The sequence below is a fragment of the Tachyglossus aculeatus genome, chromosome 22, assembly GCF_015852505.1.
Source record: "Tachyglossus aculeatus isolate mTacAcu1 chromosome 22, mTacAcu1.pri, whole genome shotgun sequence".
NCBI classification, from domain to species: Eukaryota; Metazoa; Chordata; class Mammalia; order Monotremata; family Tachyglossidae; genus Tachyglossus; species Tachyglossus aculeatus.
The window spans coordinates 7716646-7735924 of record NC_052087.1 but is presented as its reverse complement, the minus strand read 5'-3'; the positions used below and the strand labels follow the sequence as shown (position 1 = coordinate 7735924).

Sequence of the window (19279 nt, the reverse complement as noted above, 5' to 3'; positions counted from 1 at the left end):
TTGGCTTAAGAGGAATGAAGAGAACCAGCTGGGGGGTACGGGGAGAATCGATCAATCAGCAGTACTTATTCAGCATTACTGTGTGCAGAGCACTGTACTAAGCGTTAGGGAGAGTCAACAGAAGCAGTAGAGACATTCCCTGCCCACAAGAAGCTTACAGTTTAAAAAAGAGTTTGGATAAGTAAAAGGGAATGAGCCCAAAGAGTGCCTTAAAGCAATGGCCAGGAATTTCTGGTTGATGCAACGAGGAAGGGCCAACCACTAGAAGATTTGGAGGAGTGGGGAGATGTGGGTAGAACAACATTTTAGAAAAACGATCTGGGCAGCAGAGTGAAGCACTGACTAAAGAGGGGAGAGACGGAAGGCAGGGTGATCAGGAGGAGGCTGATGTAGTAAAGTCAGTATAGGATAAGTACCTGAAACAGTGTGGGGGCTGTCTGAGTGGTGCAGAAGGGAAAGATACCGGAAGGGTTGTGGGGATGAACCGACAGAATTTGGAGACAAAGTGAATATAGGGGTTGAAAGACAGAGAACAGTCAGTGACAAAGCCAGGATTACAGGATTGAAAGTCAGGGAGGATGGTGGTGCTGTCAACAATGATAGGAAAGTTAGACGGAGAAGAAAATTTGGGAGGGAATATGAGCTCAATTCTGGACATTCTGAGCTTGAGGTAGCATGTGGACATATCCTGGGGGTAGGAGGAAATTCAGATTTGTGAATCATCTGCAAAAGATGGTAGGTGAATTTGTGAGAGTGGTGGAACTCCCCGGGGGGGCAGTGAGTGTCAACTGAGAAGAGAAGAGGACCCAGAACAGGGCCTTAATTACAGTGAGGGAGGAAGAGCCAGGGAAAGAGATGGAAAGGGATCAACCAAAGTAGTGAGGAGAACCCGGAGAGAACGTTGCAGAGAAACCAACGTCAGTTGGTGTTTCTAGGACGAGGGAGTGGTCCACGGTGTCGGATGCAGCGTGGCGACGAGGAAGTCACTGGTGAGAGGGTGGTCTCAGTGGAGTGAAGGGGACAGACACCAGACTGTAGAGTTAAGAAGGATGAGGAAGGAGAGGAAGTGGAGGCAGTAGGTGAAACCAGCCCTTGGGCACAGTCTGGCCAGGAAAGGGAGGAGGGAGATCAGGGACAGGCATCAGTTCCAAGTGCCACACTGTGCCGTATCCTAAGTGTGGCCCTGCTCAGCTCTCAACCATTTTTCTAATGACACGAAGGAAAAGCAACAATAGTCTATTCCTCTCAATGATATTCTTGAGATCGGTCTACAACTGGGCCTGCACAAACATTTTGGAGTCACTCAAGACTGGTTGAAGGCCAAAATGAAGTAATGACGTCCAATTATCAAGGCTCCGCAAGAGAGTCAAGAGTAAAGAATTCAATAGTTTTGGGGTCCTCGGTCAAAAACAGCTAAGCTTCTCCTTACTAATTTAACACAGGAAGCTACAGGCTGTGAATGCCAGCTGATCCACACCACAGTCAAATCTCATTGGGGCAAACTACGAGCAAGATAAAAATAATTGGCAGAATCCACGTTACCTGCCCTCATTAGGAAGATTCGAGTTTTTAGTATTTTGGGTCCTTTCAGCACTGCTAAGATTAAATCGTGTTACACTGAACTGGTAGACCAGACAATTTGATTCCGCAAACTCTAGTCTTTACGTGTACTGCTCCAATGTGACTGGTAGCCGGGTGCTGCTCAAAAAAGCCAGGGGTTTGGCAAGACCTCACCCACCCATCAGTCTTTTCAGAGTCTGGCACCTCCAATGCAGCAGTGGAGTCGAGAAATAAAGAATGGCTAGGGGCCTAGAAGGATCCAAATGCTCTGTCAGTCCAGCAGACACTAGACTACAAGCACCTTGAGGGCAGGGATTCTGTCTACCGACTTTACTGCACTGCACTCCCCTAGGCGCTCAGTTCAGAGCTCTGCAAACAGTAATTGCTCCATACTGGGGATTGAAACCATGAGTCCCACGTGGGACAGGGACTGTGTCTGACCCAGTTTGCTTGTATCCACCCCAGCGCTTAGTACAGTGCCTGACACACTGTAAGCGTTACACAAACACCACAATTAGTAGAGTTATTAATTATTATTATTAGATCGATTAAGCCGGCTTGGAAGCCGGACTCGTGGTGTACGATTTTGTAAAAATTAGCGCTACCTATACGACGCAATCCCAGCTAATGTTAAATTGGCCCCCTAAAGTTTGATTTGGACCTTAAAAGAGACCTTCTATAGGAATATTTGCTGGCTGTGGGCACACAATGTGTTTTCTCTCTGCGGCTCCCACACTCGAGACTTCCACGCAACCCCACGTTCTGTTTCTCCACAGGAATGATCCAACTACTCTTGCGGTCGGATCAGTAAATGGTATTGGGAAAGTACATTACAACAGAGTTGGTAGACACGATTCCTGCCCAAAAGTAACTTACAGTCTACAGATCATACAGTTGCCTAAAGAAAGGTTTTTCAAGGTTATTTTAGAGAAGCAGCATGGCTCAGTGGAAAGAGCACGGGCTTGGGAGTCAAAAGTCATGGGTTCAAAACCTGGCTCCGCCGCTTGTCAGCTGTGTGACTTTGAGCAAGTCACTTAACTTCTCTGTGCATCAATTACCTCATCTGTAAAATGGGGATTAAGATTGCGAGCCCCACATGGGACAACCTGATCTCCTTGTATCCTCCCCAGTGCTTAGAACAGTGCTTTGCACATCGTAAGCGCTTAAATACCAAAATTCTTACTGCCTTATGTCCAAACATTCAAGTACCTCGCACTAAATGATTTACTGAATACTAAACTTACCAGATTTTGGCAGAATTTACGCACCCAGTGCCTTCCCTCATTTCAGCAGAGGGTAAGCACGTTGCTATGAGATTTATGCTGGTCAACACTAGAAGTTAATTAAAATCCTCGGGGCACCCTGCCCCTACAGAAGCACCAAAAAGGCTGTCGAGACGCATTTCCTTAATATAGAGTTGGTCCTTCATTAATTTCTACCTCAACGCACTTCAGATCTTAGTCTTCCACATCTGCTGGATGGATATTTGGACACTTGGGCGAGAGGATGAGGAAGGCTCAAAACACATAAAATTGACTGGAAACAACTCACTTCCAACCAGCCACTCTCTAGTAAATAAAAAAAGAGTAAATCTCTCATCACCAACGGTAGCCTTTGTCAGTTTACTATGTCATTTCCTGTTCTACTTTTAACACAAAAATCAGGTAGAGAAAACGAACAGCTCTCCTGTAGTTGATTCTACAGGTCAAGCTCTGCCTCTTGCTTTAGAAATTGTACCAAGACACTCAGCACCCATCTTAACCAACTCTAGGAGAAGTGGACCATACCATTAAGGAGAGAAGTCAAATTTTAAACTGTTTCCATTCAGTTTGGCTTTTTCAAATTAATTATTGGCCCACCTCCCTAGACTTCAAACAAATCAATCAATGGTATTTATTGAGTGCTTACTATGTGCTGAGCCTTGTACTACTACTACTAATAATAATAATTATGGTATTTGCTAAGTGCTTACGCTGTGCTGAGCACTTCAGAGAGTACAGTACGACAACTGACTTCAAAACACCACTTTCCTTATTCGTTCTCTTCACCTGCTACTCTCCTGCTTTATTTTTATGGTATTGTGTTAAGTGCTTACTAGGTGTCAAACACTGTTTTAAGCACTGGGGTAGATACAAGTTTAATTAGGTCAGGCACAGTCCCTGTCCCACTTGAGGGACAAAGTCACTCCTCCCAAGCCTGCCCAAGACCTTTGGCTACGCTGACCCTGGGCCGAGTTCTCCCTTCCCTCACAAATCTGGTAGACCACATGGCCTTCCCCAGCTCCAAAGCCCTCCTGAAAAATCTCACCTCCTTCAACAAGCCTTCCCTCCAGCTCTAATTATCAGCACCCTGAATCTTGAGGCGGGACCCATCCACTTGGCCACAGAAGTGTCCTGGAGGCAGGAAATGCAAGATTGCAGAGAGAGGGCAGGAATAGGGAGCTGCCGCTTCCACTCTGTACTTATTTATTCATTCAATTGTATCTATAAAGCGCTTATTGTTTGCAGAGCACTGTACTAAGCACTAAGGAGAGTACAACAATAAACAGATGCGTTTATGCCAACCCTCGGCACTTGCATATTCACTGAACTTTCAATTTAGTTTATTCCAATTTGCTCCCTTTGACTATTTCTATGTCTACCCTACCAGTTAGAAAGTAAGCTCCTTCTGGACAAGGAACATGTCTTGTGCTCCTGGGGATATTCCCCATGAGCTTAAGACATTAACAGAAGTAATAGTATTTGATTAAATGCTTATTGTGTGCCAAACACTGCACCAGCACAGAGTACCGTAAACTCTGCAAATACTTAATAAATACCACTACTACTATTTAACTAAGGCTCATCCTTTAATTTTCGGTGATGAATGCAGGGAGCGGTTCTTCACAGGATCTGCCACAAGATGCCTGCAAGCTGTACAGTACAGTAGTAAAGAAAGAAGCTAGGCTCTCCATTATCTATTCTCCAATGGTCAAAACGCGGGAAATACCTATCCCTTGCAAGCTATTTAGAAAAAATAAAAGAGCTTGGGGAACTTAAGGTGTGTTTTCAAAACACTGCACTTGAAAATACTGCATATTAGAATCATGAAAAGATAGCTTGAGCCCAGGTTGTTAAACGACTGAATGTCATTACCATCTGTCAGGCATTGAACGGTTTGTAAGAAACGAGGTGATAGACTAGGTCTAATTCCTGGTGGATAAGTATCCACATTACCACATCCAGCACCACAACTGGCACTAATTTACACCTTTAGGAAATTTCCCTGAAAGGCAAACTCAAAGGGGCACGGAGCCTCTGGATGAAATACGACAGACACTTTCAAGAAGTGTACTAAGAAGGCTAAATGGTGGGCAAACAAAAGCACAAATCACACAAAGCATCACAGTGTGCTGCACTTACATTTCTTCCAAAACATCAATTTGTCTTCAGAATTCCTGATGCAATTTTTGGTAAATCGGTAAACCAACGCCAGTTTGCGCGGGACTTTGGGGTTAAAAAAATCAAAAGATGTAATGAGGTGCAACTGAGAGGCATGAACAGGGCTTTCCAGAGGGCCTGGCCCTAAGACAAGACTTTAACAAAGGGTGTGGGAAGAGCTACACCTCACACAGGCTCCATCTCCGGTGAATAAAAATAAACGGGGCACCACTTTTAAGAACTGCTGGATACCTGTATCCGGCCCCAAATTAATATTTTAATGCTCAACATAACTAAAAGGGGATCCCCTCACTTCTATATTTTTGTAACGTAAACCTATGCGCCTTTGTCCCCCCCCAGTGTGAAGAATGCCTTAAAATGCAGATTCTAGTTACCATGTTTGAAGAGCTATTAAATTGCGGCGGAAAGGTCCAATAAAAATAATAGGACAGGATTTCCACTCTTCGGGGTTATAACTAGAAACAACTTTATGCATGCCTCTCCAAATTATTGTTTTAATGGAATCCGCCAAGCACATTCTGTATCAAGCCCTGTTCTAAGCCCTGGGGTAGACACCGGTTTATTACGTTGGTCAGTCCGTTGTCCCTCATGGGGCTCACCGTCTAAATTGGAGGGAGGAGGATTTAATCCCCATTTTACGGATGAGGGAACTGAGGCACGGGGAAGTTAAGTGATTTGCCCAAGGTTACACAGCAAGCGATCGGTGGGGTCGGAATTAGAATCCAGCTTCTCTGATTCCCAGGCCATGCTCTTTCCACTGCTTCTCATCAAATTATTGTTTCCGAGAAAGCCCCTTTTCTTTTCAAACTAATGTGCACACCGCCACAGCTGCTTGGTATAGTGCAGTTATGCAGTATACTTAGTACGGGAAAAGTTACGAACCGAATTAACATCTTCCACAGAACCTTTTAAATCGGGCCCAACCCCAAATTATGAAACATGTTTCTGTTCAATTTCATTCTGAATAATTATTCAGGCTTTCAAATTCTACAATTGCTCCTATCCATTTCCCATAGTTTCTGTCCATTTTTTTTAAGAAGAAAAAAATCACAGCCCTTAGAAAGGGGGAAGATGGCTTATTTGGAAAAACATAAAAAAACACTTCTCCCCCATCTAGCAAACAAAAAAAAAATGTTGGTTTTCAAAGTGCCAACTCCTTAATAGTGGCAGACTGAGAATGGGTGCTGGAGAGTTTCTTAATTATTTTTTTTTTTTAAAAAAAAGGTACTTCAAATGTGAATCTAGTGAAGAAGCCTGGTGAGATCCTGTTGGTAGTTGGGGATGAGGTCACTGGAAACCAAGGATTCCCTGCCTGGAATTCGTCCTCTGGCAATTTCGGGGCTGTACCTATGGGACGCAGAATTGTTCTGAAGAGGTAGTTTTGACACACTCATCTCTCGAGTCTCTCCGGGCCGTTAAATTAGACCACGCCTTCTACTTTTCATCCTCCAAACGTTACCGTTTCGCCGGGATCTAACGTTTTTTCCCCCCCACCATCTGAAACAATCGGGTCCAAAATTTGGCCTCTCCTGGAAATGCCGGAGGCCGCGTGAACTCTTGAACCCGACCTGCAGATCCCTCTTCCATTCAGTCGTGTTTATCGAGCGCTAGACTGGGTGCTGGACGCTGTACTAATCAATCATCAATCAATCAATCGTATTTATTGAGCGCTTACTGTGTGCAGAGCACTGTACTAGGCGCTTGGGAAGTACAAGGTGGCAACATATAGAGACGGTCCCTACCCAATAGTGGGCTCACAGTCTAGAAGGGGGGGACAGAGAACAAAACCAAGCATATTAACAAAATAAAATAAATAGAATAGATATGTACAAGTAAAATAGAGTAATAAATATGCACAAACATATATACAGGTGCTGTGGGGAAGGGAAGGAGGTAAGACGGGGGGGGGGGGGGGTGGAGAGGGGGACGAGGGAGCCCACTGTTGGGTAGGGACCGTCTCTATATGTTGCCAACTTGTACTTCCCAAGCGCTTAGTGCAGTGCTCTGCACACAGTAAGCGCTCAATAAATACGATTGATTGATTGATTGTACTTCCCAAGCGCTCAGTCCAGTGCTCTGCACACAGTAAGCGCTCAATAAATACGATTGATTGATGGATTGACTGATTGTACTTCCCAAGCGCTCAGTCCAGTGCTCTGCACACAGTAAGCGCTCAATAAATACGACTGATTGATGGATTGATTGATTGCACTTCCCAAAGGTTAGTCCAGTGTTCTGCACACAGTAAGCTCTCAGTAAATACGATTGATTGTACTTCCCAAGCGCTTAGTCCAGTGCTCTGCACACAGTAAGTGCTCAATAAATACGATTGATTGATGGATTGATTGACTGTACTTCCCAAGAGCTCAGTCCAGTGCTCTGCACACAGTAAGCGCTCAATAAATACGATTGATTGATGGGCTGATTGATTGATTGATTGTACTTCCCAAGCGCTCAGTCCAGCGCTCTGCACACAGTAAGCTTTCAATAAATACGACTGATTGATTGTACGTCCCAAGCGCTTAGTCCAGTGCTCTGCATAGTAAGCGCTCAATAAATACGATTGATTGATTGTAGTTCAATCACTCATTACAGTGCTCTGCACGCAGTAAGCGCTCAATAAATACGATTGATTGATTGCACTTCCCAAGCGCTCAGTCCAGTGCTCTGCACACAGTAAGCGCTCAATAAATACGATTGATTGATTGTACTTCCCAAGCGCTCATTACAGCGCTCTGCACACAGTAAGCGCTCAAATACGACTGATTGATTGATTGTACTTCCCAAGCGCTCAGTCCAGTGCTCTGCACACAGCAAGCTTTCAATAAGTGCGATTGATTGATTGTACGTCCCAAGCGCTTAGTACAGCGCTCTGCCCACAGTAAGCTTTCAATAAATACGACTGATTGATTGTACGTCCCAAGCGCTCAGTCCAGTGCTCTGCCCACAGTAAGCGCTCAATAAATACGATTGATTGATTGTACTTCCCAAGCGCTCAGTCCAGTGCTCTGCCCACAGTAAGCGCTCAATAAATACGATTGATTGATTGCACTTCCCAAGCGCTCAGTCCAGTGCTCTGCACACAGTAAGCTTTCAATAAATACGATTGATTGATTGATTGTACGTCCCAAGCGCTCATTACAGTGCTCTGCACACAGTAAGCGCTCAATAAATACGATTGATTGATGGGCTGATTGATTGATTGCACTTCCCAAGCGCTCAGTCCAGTGCTCTGCACACAGTAAGCGCTCAATAAATACGATTGATTGATTGTACGTCCCAAGCGCTTAGTACAGCGCTCTGCGCACAGTAAGCCCTCAATAAATACGATTGATTGATTGTACGTCCCAAGCGCTTAGTACAGCGCTCTGCGCACAGTAAGCTTTCAATAAATACGATTGATTGATTGTACGTCCCAAGCGCTCATTACAGTGCTCTGCACACAGTAAGCTTTCAATAAATAGGATTGATTGAACTTCCCAAGCGCTTAGTCCAGTGCTCTGCCCATTGTAAGCGCTCAATAAATACGATTGATTGATTGTACTTCCCAAGCGCTCATTACAGTGCTCTGCACACAGTAAGCGCTCAATAAATACGATTAGATTGATTGATTGATTGATTGAGGGGGAGAGGAAGGAAGGGGCTCAGTGTGGGAAGGCCTAGCCGTACTCCCCCAAGTCCTAACCGCCTGGGAAGTGCGAGTCGGGCGCACGGAGGGAGGGCCCCGGCCCAACCCCGGGCTTCCAACCGGGGGCTTCTCGGGGAGGGGGGGTTCTCGGGCCGGGGAGGGGGGGTTCTTTGGTTGCCGCTGCTAACGGGGAAAGGGGGGAGAGGCGAGGGAAGTAGAAGTTTGCAAGGGGGGCGGGGGGGGGGGGGGGCCGGCCCTCGGAGGCCTCGGCGTGGTGTCCCGGGGCTCCGTCCGGGCCGCGTGCGCCCCAGGCCCCGCACACAGCCCGGGCCTTGCCCGGTCCCTCCCTCCCGGTCCCTCCCGCCCTCATTACCTGGCTTTGAGGCTGCCGCTCGTGGCGGGTCCGTTGGGCGCGGGGCCCCGCTCGTAGGCCCAGGCGGCGGCGGGGGCGGCGGCGGCGGCGTTGGGGGCGGCGGGGGGCTGCGCGCTGGCGGCGGCGGGGGTAGTGTCGGCGGGGGCCGGGGTTTCGGGGGCGGCGGGGGGCCCCGGCCCCGGCGGCGGCGGCGGCGGCAGCGGGTCGGCGAAGCCGGGGCTCGGGTAGTTCCTGTCCATCATGGGGGCTGCGGCCGGGAGGGACGGAGGGAGGGAGGGAGGGAGCGGGGGCTCCGCTCGGGGCCGGGGGCGGGCGGGCGGGCGTGGGCGGCGGAGGAGGAGGAGGAGGAGGGAGGGAGGGAGGGAGGGAGCTGCCCCCCTCACATGGTCCAGGGCGGGGACAGAGGCGGGGGGTTAGGGAAGTGGCGGCGCCCGTGGCGGGAGCGACTGCCGCGGCCGCGCCGGCGGCTGCTCCCCATGTTGCTGCATTTCCCAGGATGCACCGCCGCCGCTTACATACATACATATACACACACACACACACACACACTCTCTCTTTTTCTCCCTCCCTCTTCCCCCTCCCCTCCCTCTTTTCCTCCCTCCCCTCCCTCCTTTCCTCCCTCCCCTCCCTCCTTTCCCTCCTTTCCTCCCTCCCCTCCCTCCTTTCCCTCCCTCCTTTCCTCCCTCCCCTCCCTCCTTTCCTCCCTCTCTCCCCCCTCCTTTCCTCCCTCTCTCTCTCTCTCCTCTTCCCTCCTCCCGCTCTCCCCCTTCCCTCCTCCTTCCCCCCCCTTTCTTCCCCTTCCCTCCTCCCCCTCTTTCTTTCCCTTCCCTCCTCCCTCTCCTTCCCTGTCCCCCCCCTCCCCCTTCCCCCCCTCCCCCTTCCCCCCCTTTTCCCCTCCCTCTCCCCCTCCCTCTCCCCCTTTCTCTCTCCCTCTCCTCTCTCTCCCCTCCACCCTCTCTGCCCCGCTTTCTCCGTCCGGCCCTCCCCCTGTGTGTCCGCCCCCCCACCCCCGTCCTCCGGCGACGAGCGTTGGAGGAGAAGGCGTCGCGGGGGCCGCGGTTAGCGGGGAGGGGGACACACACACACACACACACACACACACACACACACACACACACACACACACACACACACACACACACACACACACACACACACCCGCCGCCCTTTAGTCTACCGGGGGCGGGGGTCCGTGCCCCCGGCTCCGCCGGCCGCGTTATAGGGGGCCGGGAGGCGGCTTTGTGTCGGTGCGGTGCGGGCCGGGGGCGGTGGTGGCGGCGGGGAGCCCCCCCCCGCAGCCGGCCGGGGCTGCCCCCCTGGAGCCCCCCCGGAGCCCCCGGCCCGCCCGGGCCCGGAGACGTTAAACCGCCGCCTACTGATTTAAATTCAAACGTCCCAACCGTCCCCAAGGCCGCCCGCTCCGAAGGGCGCCCGGGCGGGCCCCTCCACACCAGGCCCACCCCCTCCCTCCCCCAGGCCTGTCTCTCTCCCTCCCTCTCCTCACCTCCTTTCAGTCAATCGTATTTATTGAGCGCTTACTGTGTGCAGAGCACTGTACTGAGCGCTTGGGAAGTACAAGTTGGCAACATATACAGTCCCTACCCAACAGTGGGCTCACAGTCATAAAGGGGGAGACAGAGAACAAAACCAAACATTCTCCCCCTCCCCTCTCTTCTCTCTCTCCCCCCCACCCCTCTTTTACCCCCTCTCTCCCTCCCCTCCATCTTCTCTCTCTCTCTCCCTCACTCAGCTCTCTCTCCTTCCATTTCAAACCTCTGTCCTTTAAAGCACCTGAGAACCCCCTCCCCTCTCTTCTCTCTCTCCCCCCCACCCCTCTCTTCTCTCTCTCCCCCCACCCCTCTTTTACCCCCTCTCTCCCTCCCCTCCATCTTCTCTCTCTCTCTCCCTCACTCAGCTCTCTCTCCTTCCATTTCAAACCTCTGTCCTTTAAAGCACCTGAGAACCCCCTCCCCTCTCTTCTCTCTCTCCCCCCACCCCTCTCTTCTCTCTCTCCCCCCCCACCCCTCTTTCACCCCCTCTCTCCCTCCCCCCTCCCCCTCTCCCTCTATCTTCTCTCTCTCCCCCTCTATCTTCTCTCTCTCTCCCTCACTCTTCTCTCTCTCCCCCTCTATCTTCTCTCTCTCTCCCTCACTCTTCTCTCTCTCCTTCCATTTCAAACCTCTGTCCTTTAAAGCACCTGAGAACCCCCTCCCCTCTCTTCTCTCTCTCCCCCCTACCCCTCTCTTCTCTCTCTCCCCCCCCACCCCTCTTTCACCCCCTCTCCCTCCCCCCTCCCCCTCTCCCTCCCCCTCTCTCTCTCCCTCACTCTTCTCTCTCTCCCCCTCTATCTTCTCTCTCTCCCCCTCACTCTTCTCTCTCTCCTTCCATTTCAAACCTCTGTCCTTTAAAGCACCTGAGAACCCCCTCCCGGAGCCCATTTATTATCCCTCTAATTGTATTTAGTTGCATTGATGCCTCTTGACTTGTTTCGAGGTCCAAGGTCTGCCTCCCCCCTTCCAGACTGTGAGCCCCGTGTGGGCAGGGATGTGGTCTCTCTTTGTTGCCGATTTGCCAATTTGTACTTCCCAAGGGCTTAGTACAGTGCTCTGCACATAGTAAGCGCTCAATAAATACGATTGATGATGATGATGATTTGTACTATCCAAGCACCCAGTCCGGTGCTCTGCATACAGTAAGCGCTCAATGAATAATAATGGCATTTGTTAAGCACTTACTATGTGCAAAGCACTGTTCGATACAAGGTGAGCAGGTTGTTCCTCGTGGCGCTCACAGTCCTCATCCCCATTTTACAGGTGAGGTAACTGAGGCTCAGAGAAGTAAGGTGACTTGCCCAAGGTCACACAGCAAACAAATGGCAGAGTGGGGATTAGAACCCATGACCTCTGACTCCCAAGACCGGGTTCTTTCCACGGAGCCACGCTGCAATAAATACGATTGAATGAGCCAATGAGTCACCCCCTACCATCGGTTCGGTGGATGGTAGGGGACAATAACCCAGGAAATTGTGGGAAGTTTTCTCACTGAGGCTCTACAATCACAGGCGTCTCTCATTCATTCATTCAATCTTATTTATTGAGTGCTTACTGTGTGCAGAGCACTGGGCTAAGCGCTTGGGAAGTACAATTCGGCAACAGGGATGGTCTCTGCCCAACAACGGGCTCACGGTCTAGAAGGCCTGATCTGCCCGGCCCTTCCTTATTAATCCTTGATTAAGGATTTCTGCAATTCTTGGCTCATCCAAAATAACCCCATCCATCAATCGGTCGTTTTTATTGAAAGCTTATTTTGATTCATTCCATCAGATTTATTGAGTGCTTACGGTGTGCAGAGCACTGTACTAAGCGCCTGGGAGAGTACGATATAACAATAAGCATGGCTTAGTGGAAAGAGCGTGGGCTTGGGAGTCAGGTCATGGGTTCTAATGCTGGCTCTCCCATATGTCTTCTGTGTGACCTTGGACTTCTCCGGGCCTCAGTTACCTGTTCTGGAAAATGGGGTTGAAAACTGTGAGTCCCGTGTGGGACAACCTGATTACCTTGTATCTACCCCAGCTCTGAGAACAGTGCTTGACACATAGTAAGACTGAGCCCCTTCCTTCCTCTCCCCCTCCTCTCCATCCCCCCATCTTACCTCCTTCCCTTCCCCACAGCACCTGTATGTATGTATATATGTTTGTACATATTTATTGCTCTATTTATTTATTTATTTTACTTGTACATATCTATTCTATTTTATTTTGTTAGTGTGCTTGGTTTTGTTCTCTGTCTCCCCCTTTTAGACTGTGAGCCCACTGTTGGGTAGGGACTGTCTCTATATGTTGCCAACTTGTACTTCCCAAGCGCTTAGTACAGTGCTCTGCACACAGTAAGCGCTCAATAAATACGATTGATTGATTGATAAATGCCATCATTATTATTATAAGCAGATATATTCCCTGCCCACAGGGAGCTTACAGTCTAGAGGCGGGGACAGACGTTAATATACATTACAGATTTGGACTAAAGTGCTGTGGACTTGATGTGCCACACTGTACTAAACGATTGGGAGCGTAGAATATTAGTTGTCACGTACTAGTTGTCTTATTGACCGCTGAGGTGACAGCATTTCAATGTCCAGACAGTAGGAATCAATCAATAGTATTTAGGGAGCGCTTACTCTGTGCAGACCACTGTACTAAGTACATGGGAAAGTATAATATGTACCCAGTAAGAGCTCAGTAAATACAACTGATCGATTGAATCAACAGAGTTAGTAGACAGGATCCCTGTCCTCAAGGAATTTACACTATTGGGGGAGACAGACTAAAATAAATTACAGATGCTGTCTCTCAGTACATATATTACCTATGTATAGGTGTATGGAGAGATGCCATATATGCCATAAAATCATGAGTTTTAAGGGCACCTAAGAGTGTCTGATTATGTGTTTGACCCCTACTCAAAAAGCCTAGAATAATCAATAGCAAGTAATGTTTCAAAACGCTTAAAAAAAATGTCGATAAATTCCTTTCACCCCAACCACTGCCAAGATTAAAAATCAAATCGCATAAGGAAGTCCAGCATATAAAGTAGAGGAAGCATGGGTGAAGGAAGACCTAAGAAACTTGATCCAAATCTCTTTGAACACTGATTTCCAAAAATCGATTCGGCTCTGGGAGAGTTCAGCAGATACGTGTATCTTTACCCCTCATTTCATTGCCCTAAAATATACCTACTATTACAAACACTGTTTAATTCCTCTTTACCTGTATTTTTCATTTATTCCTATTCTACTCCTGCGAGGCCTTTTGTTCCTTCCTTGCACGTCTCTCTGCACCTGTGATGCCTGCAGGTCTGGCCATGGAGTGGGGGAAGGGTCATTGAAGAGACACAGTACTCGGTATTTACAACTGAATTCAAACATGTTGACACAAGTGATCTTGCCAGTTTTATGCTAATTGCCGTGTATCTTTACAGTGGATACCATTGAAAAAGTAGCATTTCCAGCAGGGAGGGATTTACCAGATAATCTGAGATCCTGCAGGGAAGTGAAGGAAATCTACATGACAATATATTACTTCCTACAGAGGGGGGAATCTGCAGTCTTGCAGAAAACAGAACTTTTCCACTCGGAGCCACCTTATTTTTATATACATTTATGCGAACGTAAAAGACTTGTCCTTATGGAAAATGTAGAGAATAATGTGGCATGCTATAAATGTTTTATTGAATTGAGTTGGGGATGCTTACAGTTGGTATTCAGAATGACTTATGCAGGCAATCCGAAACAAGGGGCAATAAAACCTTTATAGCACCTCACAGTATTATGAAGTTTGTTTATGTCACATAAATCAAAGGCAAGACGTTAGAGAAAAATTTAGTAAGCATTTTAGTACGTTATTACTCTATTACTATAGTTTATGTGTCGCTGCCCATTAAATTAGTTACCACAGAGTAAACAAAACAACATGCTCACTCAAAAAAATAGCTTCCGAGAGATTAAAATAATTTAAGAGTCTATTATTGATATTAACCGGAGAGCCCAATAGATAAGGTCATTCGCCCAACTGAAATGCACCAACAGCCCTTCTAGCTATCAAACTTAATTGTCCCTACATGTCATCACGTATATAATCAAATGGCTGGGTTTTTCTATAGCAAAACCAAGAAAACAGTCCTCCTTTCCATATCCAATGTTTCAGAGAGGTGTTCTGTCTTCACTTTCAGTCTAAATGTTTCACTTGTGGGTGAAATGTGACTTGGAACGAAACAAGACCATTTTGCTCTCAACTTCTAAGAGCAGATTTTAAAAAACAGATCAACCTCAGGGCCGACCTCGCTTCCCTCCCTCAACACTGCCCTTCCTACCAAACACCATTCCCTTGCCCCCTTCTCTCCCCATCACACTATTAACCCCTGCCTTTGGTGACCTTCTTCCTCTGCTCCTGAACTTCTGCATCCAGCTTTACTGACGAAAATCCAGGGCCCATCCTGACTTCTGCCACTTCAAATTCAGCCCTTCCTTCTGCTCAGCAAGAGCGCTTTACCTCCCTCACTGGCCCTCAAGTCCAGAGTGCCCACCAGAAGTTTGAGTTTTCCCTCCGAAAACTTCCTCACATTTGATCTGTCACTAAATCCTGCCAGTTCTTTCACCACAGGTTCTCTTGGATCCACTCCTTTCCACCCTAATGGCCATCACCCTGGTTCAATCAACCAATCAATCAATCAATCAATCAATCTCTCTTCATCTCCTGACCAGGCTACCATACCAGTCTCCTCACTGGCCCCTCTGCCTCATACCTATTCCATCTTCAGGTGAGGGAATTGAAGGAGTAGTGTGGCCTACTCATTCATTCATGCAATCGTATTTATTGAGCGCTTACTGTGTGCAGAGCACTGTACTAAGCACTTGGGCAGTACAGATCTGCAACATATAGAGACAGTCCCTACCCAACAACGGGCTCACAGTCTGGAAGGGGGAGACAGACAACAATGAGCACTGGCATAGGTGACGGAGGACCTGGGTTCTAATCCTGACTCTGCCAATTTCCAGCTGTGTGATCTTGGGCAAGTCATTTAAAGTCTCTTTGCCTCAGTTTCCCCAACTGTAAAATAGGAATTCAATACCTGTTCTCCCTCTCCCTTAGCCTGAGAGCACCATGCGGGACAGCGATTGTGTTTGGCTAAATTAACTGAATTCTTCCCCAGTGCTTAGAATGCTTGACATATATCAATCAATCAATGGTATTTATTGAACATATTGTGTGCAGAGCACTGTACTGAGTGCTTGGGAGAGCCCAATACAACAGAGTTAACAGGCCCCTCCCCTGCCCACAAAGAGTTTAGTGTCTAGAGGGGAAGATAGACAATATAAATAATTTATAATGTTTAATTTATAGATCTGTACCTCAGTGCTGTGGGGTTGACGGTAGGTTGGATCTCAAATGCCCAAAGGTCCCAGATCCACTTGTATAAATGACACAGAAGAGAGAGCCATGGAAAATAGGGGTTTAACTGGGGAAGGCCTCTTGGAGGAGATGTGACCTTAATGCTCTGAAGGTGAGGAGAGTCGTGGTCTGGTATTTATGGAGGTGGGAAAGCGGTAGTCATCATTATAGACAAGACTGAGGCACAGTGAGTAAGTAAAATGGCACTAGAGGAGCAGAGTGTGTAGGCTGAGTTGTAGTAGGAGATCAGTGACGTGAGTGAGGTAGGATGGAGTGAGCTGAATGAGAACTTTTAACAAATACCACCACAATTCCCTGTCTCCTGTCTCACCCCACTTTAGTCCATACTTCCTCTGCTGCCTGGATTATTTTTCTACAAAACCGTTCAGCCCATGTTTCCCCACTTCTCAAGAACCTCCAGTAGTTGCCCATCCACCTCTGAATCAAACAGAAACTCCTTACCACTCACTTTAAGGTACTCAATCACCTTGCCCCCTCCTATTTTACCTCACTGATTTCCTACTAAAATCCCAGCCGACACATTTCGGTCCTCCGATGACAGACTACTCACTTTACCTCTCACCGCTGAATCCTTGCCCATGTCCTGCTTCTACTCTGGAACTTACTCCCCCTTCATATCCGACAGATGATCACTTTCCCCTCTTTCGAAGCCTTATGAAAAAAAAAATCACATCTCTTCCAAAAGGCCTTCCCTGACTAAGCTCCCTTTTCCTCTTCTCCACTCACCCTTACACTTGGATTTGTGCCCTTTATTCAGCCCACCCTCAACCCCGCAGCACTTATGTACAGCATCATAATGTATTTATTTATATTCGTGTCTATTTTCCTCTCTAGACCGTAAGCTCCTTGTGGTCAGGGAATGTGTCTACCAACTCTGTTATACTGTATTCTCCCAAAGCGCAGAGCAAGGGCTCAATAAATACAATTTATTGATTGATTTACTGATTGATTTTTATTACATTTGTAATACATTTTGCAGGCTGGATCATGTTCCTAAAAAATTCAGCTCACATCTCTCCTTTCTCCAAATCAATCACAATCAGTCCGTCACTCAGTGCTTACTGTGGGCACTGCACTTTTCCAAGTGCTTGGGAGAGTATAACAGTGTTGGTAGACATCATCCCGGCCCTGGAGAAGCTTTCAATCCAGGAGGAGCTACCCGTTATCCTCCACATCAGGAAAAAACTTATAGCTGTCCACCAGTTCTCTCCTCCCATATCTGCTCTCTTACCCCACTATTCCTTAGCCTGTGCTCTACACTGTGCCCGAGCAAGCCTCACTGTTCCTAACCCTGTGAATCAGTCGATCAATCAATCTACATTTCATTCATTCAATCGTACTTATTGAGCACTTACATTTGAACATGCACATTTGTTACTATGGCTTTGGGGACTCGTGCTTACTTAAATAGCCTGCCCGATGCCGGAAAAATGAGGAAAGAAGTCCATAGACCAATTGCAATGCTGCATTGTTTTTACATGTTACACCATTAGCAGGGAGCACACCATTCCTCTCTTACCGTCATCATCATCACCGTCAGTCAATCAATCAGTTGTATTTATTGAGAGCTTTCTGGCTGCAGAGCACTGTACTAAGCACTTGGGAGAGTACGATACAACAATATAACAAATTCACTACCCATAAGGAGCTTACGGTCTAGAGAAGGATCGTCATCGTCATTGTCATCATCCTCATCATCAACATTGGTACTTATTGATCACCTGCTAGGTGCAGAGCACTGTACTAGGTGCTTGGGAACACACAATAAAATTAGAAGATACAGACCCTGTCCTCAAAGAGTTTGCAAGCTAATGGGGGGAGATCGGAGGGCATACATACAAAAGGAACAAGAATAAAAACATAAGCACAATTCATAAAATAAAAATGGATAAATAAATGGAATAAATACACTGATACAAAAGTGCTAGAGGAAGATAATGGAATAGGACATCTTGCAGCATGGGGATTAACTGGGGACTGCCTATTGGAGGAGATGGCTTTTTAATAGGACTTTGAAGTTGCGGAGAAACATGCTTTGGTGGATCTGGTGGAGGTAGTTTCATGAAAGGGAAGGGCATGAACAATGAGTAAGAAAGGGGAGAGTCAGGAGCAAGGTATAACTAAAGAGTAATTTGTGAGGAATGGAGTATGAACAGGTGATGAACAAAAATGTGAGAAGGAGAAGACTCGAAGAAAGTGGTAAAGAGGTTCTGTCAGATGCAGAAATGATGAGCCATTGGAGATTTTGTGGAGTAGGGAGTGATTAATCAATTAATCAATGGTATTTATAGAGAGCTTACTTAGAGCAGAGCTACAATAGGGTAAGCAGACACCATCCCTGCCCTCTAGGAGTTAGTAGGGGAGAGTGATATGTTCTGAAAGGTGTTTTCCAAAGATGATCTGGGAAACAGTGTGGCTTAGTGGGAAGTGCCCAGTCCTGAGAGTCAAAGGACCTGAGTTCTATTCCCAGCTCCATCACTTGTCCGCTGTGTGACCTTGAGCAAGTCATTCAACTTTTCTGTGTCTCAGTTTCCTCGTCTGCAAAATGGAGTTTCAATACCTGTGCTCCCTCCTACTTAGAATACGAGCCCCATGTGAGACCTGATTATCTACTATCTACCCCAGCACAGAGAAGCAGTGTGGCTCAGTGGAAAGAGAACAGGCTTTGGAGTCAGAGATCATGGGCTCAAATCCCGGCTCTGCCAATTGTCAGCTGTGTGACTTTGGGCAAGTCACTTAACTTCTCTGTGCCTCAGTTACTTCATCTGTAAAAGGGGGATTGACTGTGAGCCCCCCATGGGACAACCTGATCACCTTGTAGCCTCCCCAGTGCTCAGAACAGTGCTTCACACATAGTAAGCGCTTAACAAATGTCATTGTCATTATTATTAGTGCAGTGCCTGGCACATAGTAAGCGCTTAACAAATGTCATCGTCATTATTATTAGTGCAGTGCCTGGCACATAGTAAGCGCTTAACAAATATTATTATGATGATGAGTACTATTGCCAGAGGGCAGCTGAATTTAGAATAAATAGGCTGAAGAGGGGAGACTGATGTCATAGTCCAGCCAGGAAATGAGGGCTTGGGCCAAGGGTGATGGCCATAAAGGTTTAGATCCAAGAATCTTGTGGAGGCAAAACTAGAAGGAATTAGAGCCAACTAATGTGGGAAGTGAAGAAAAAAGAGAGGTGTTAAAGATGATACCAAAGTTGTGAGCTTTTGGGGAAAAGAGGTTTGGTAGTGTCGTTGATCATTAAAAAGTTAGGAAGAGGAGTTGGTTTAAGAAGGAAGATAAGCTCACTAGCCATA

General features: G+C 47.4%; 1 protein-coding gene across 1 annotated transcript in view; it reads right to left on the bottom strand.

Annotated features, from left to right (window-relative positions):
• Positions 1–9049, bottom strand: part of QSER1 (glutamine and serine rich 1) — a 75055-nt gene extending 66006 nt beyond the window's left edge. The window contains exon 1 of the mRNA XM_038764893.1: positions 9002–9049. The gene's annotated coding sequence lies outside the window, so the exon portion shown is untranslated. The remainder of the gene's footprint in view (positions 1–9001) is intronic.
• Between the last annotated feature and the right edge of the window lie 10230 nt (positions 9050–19279).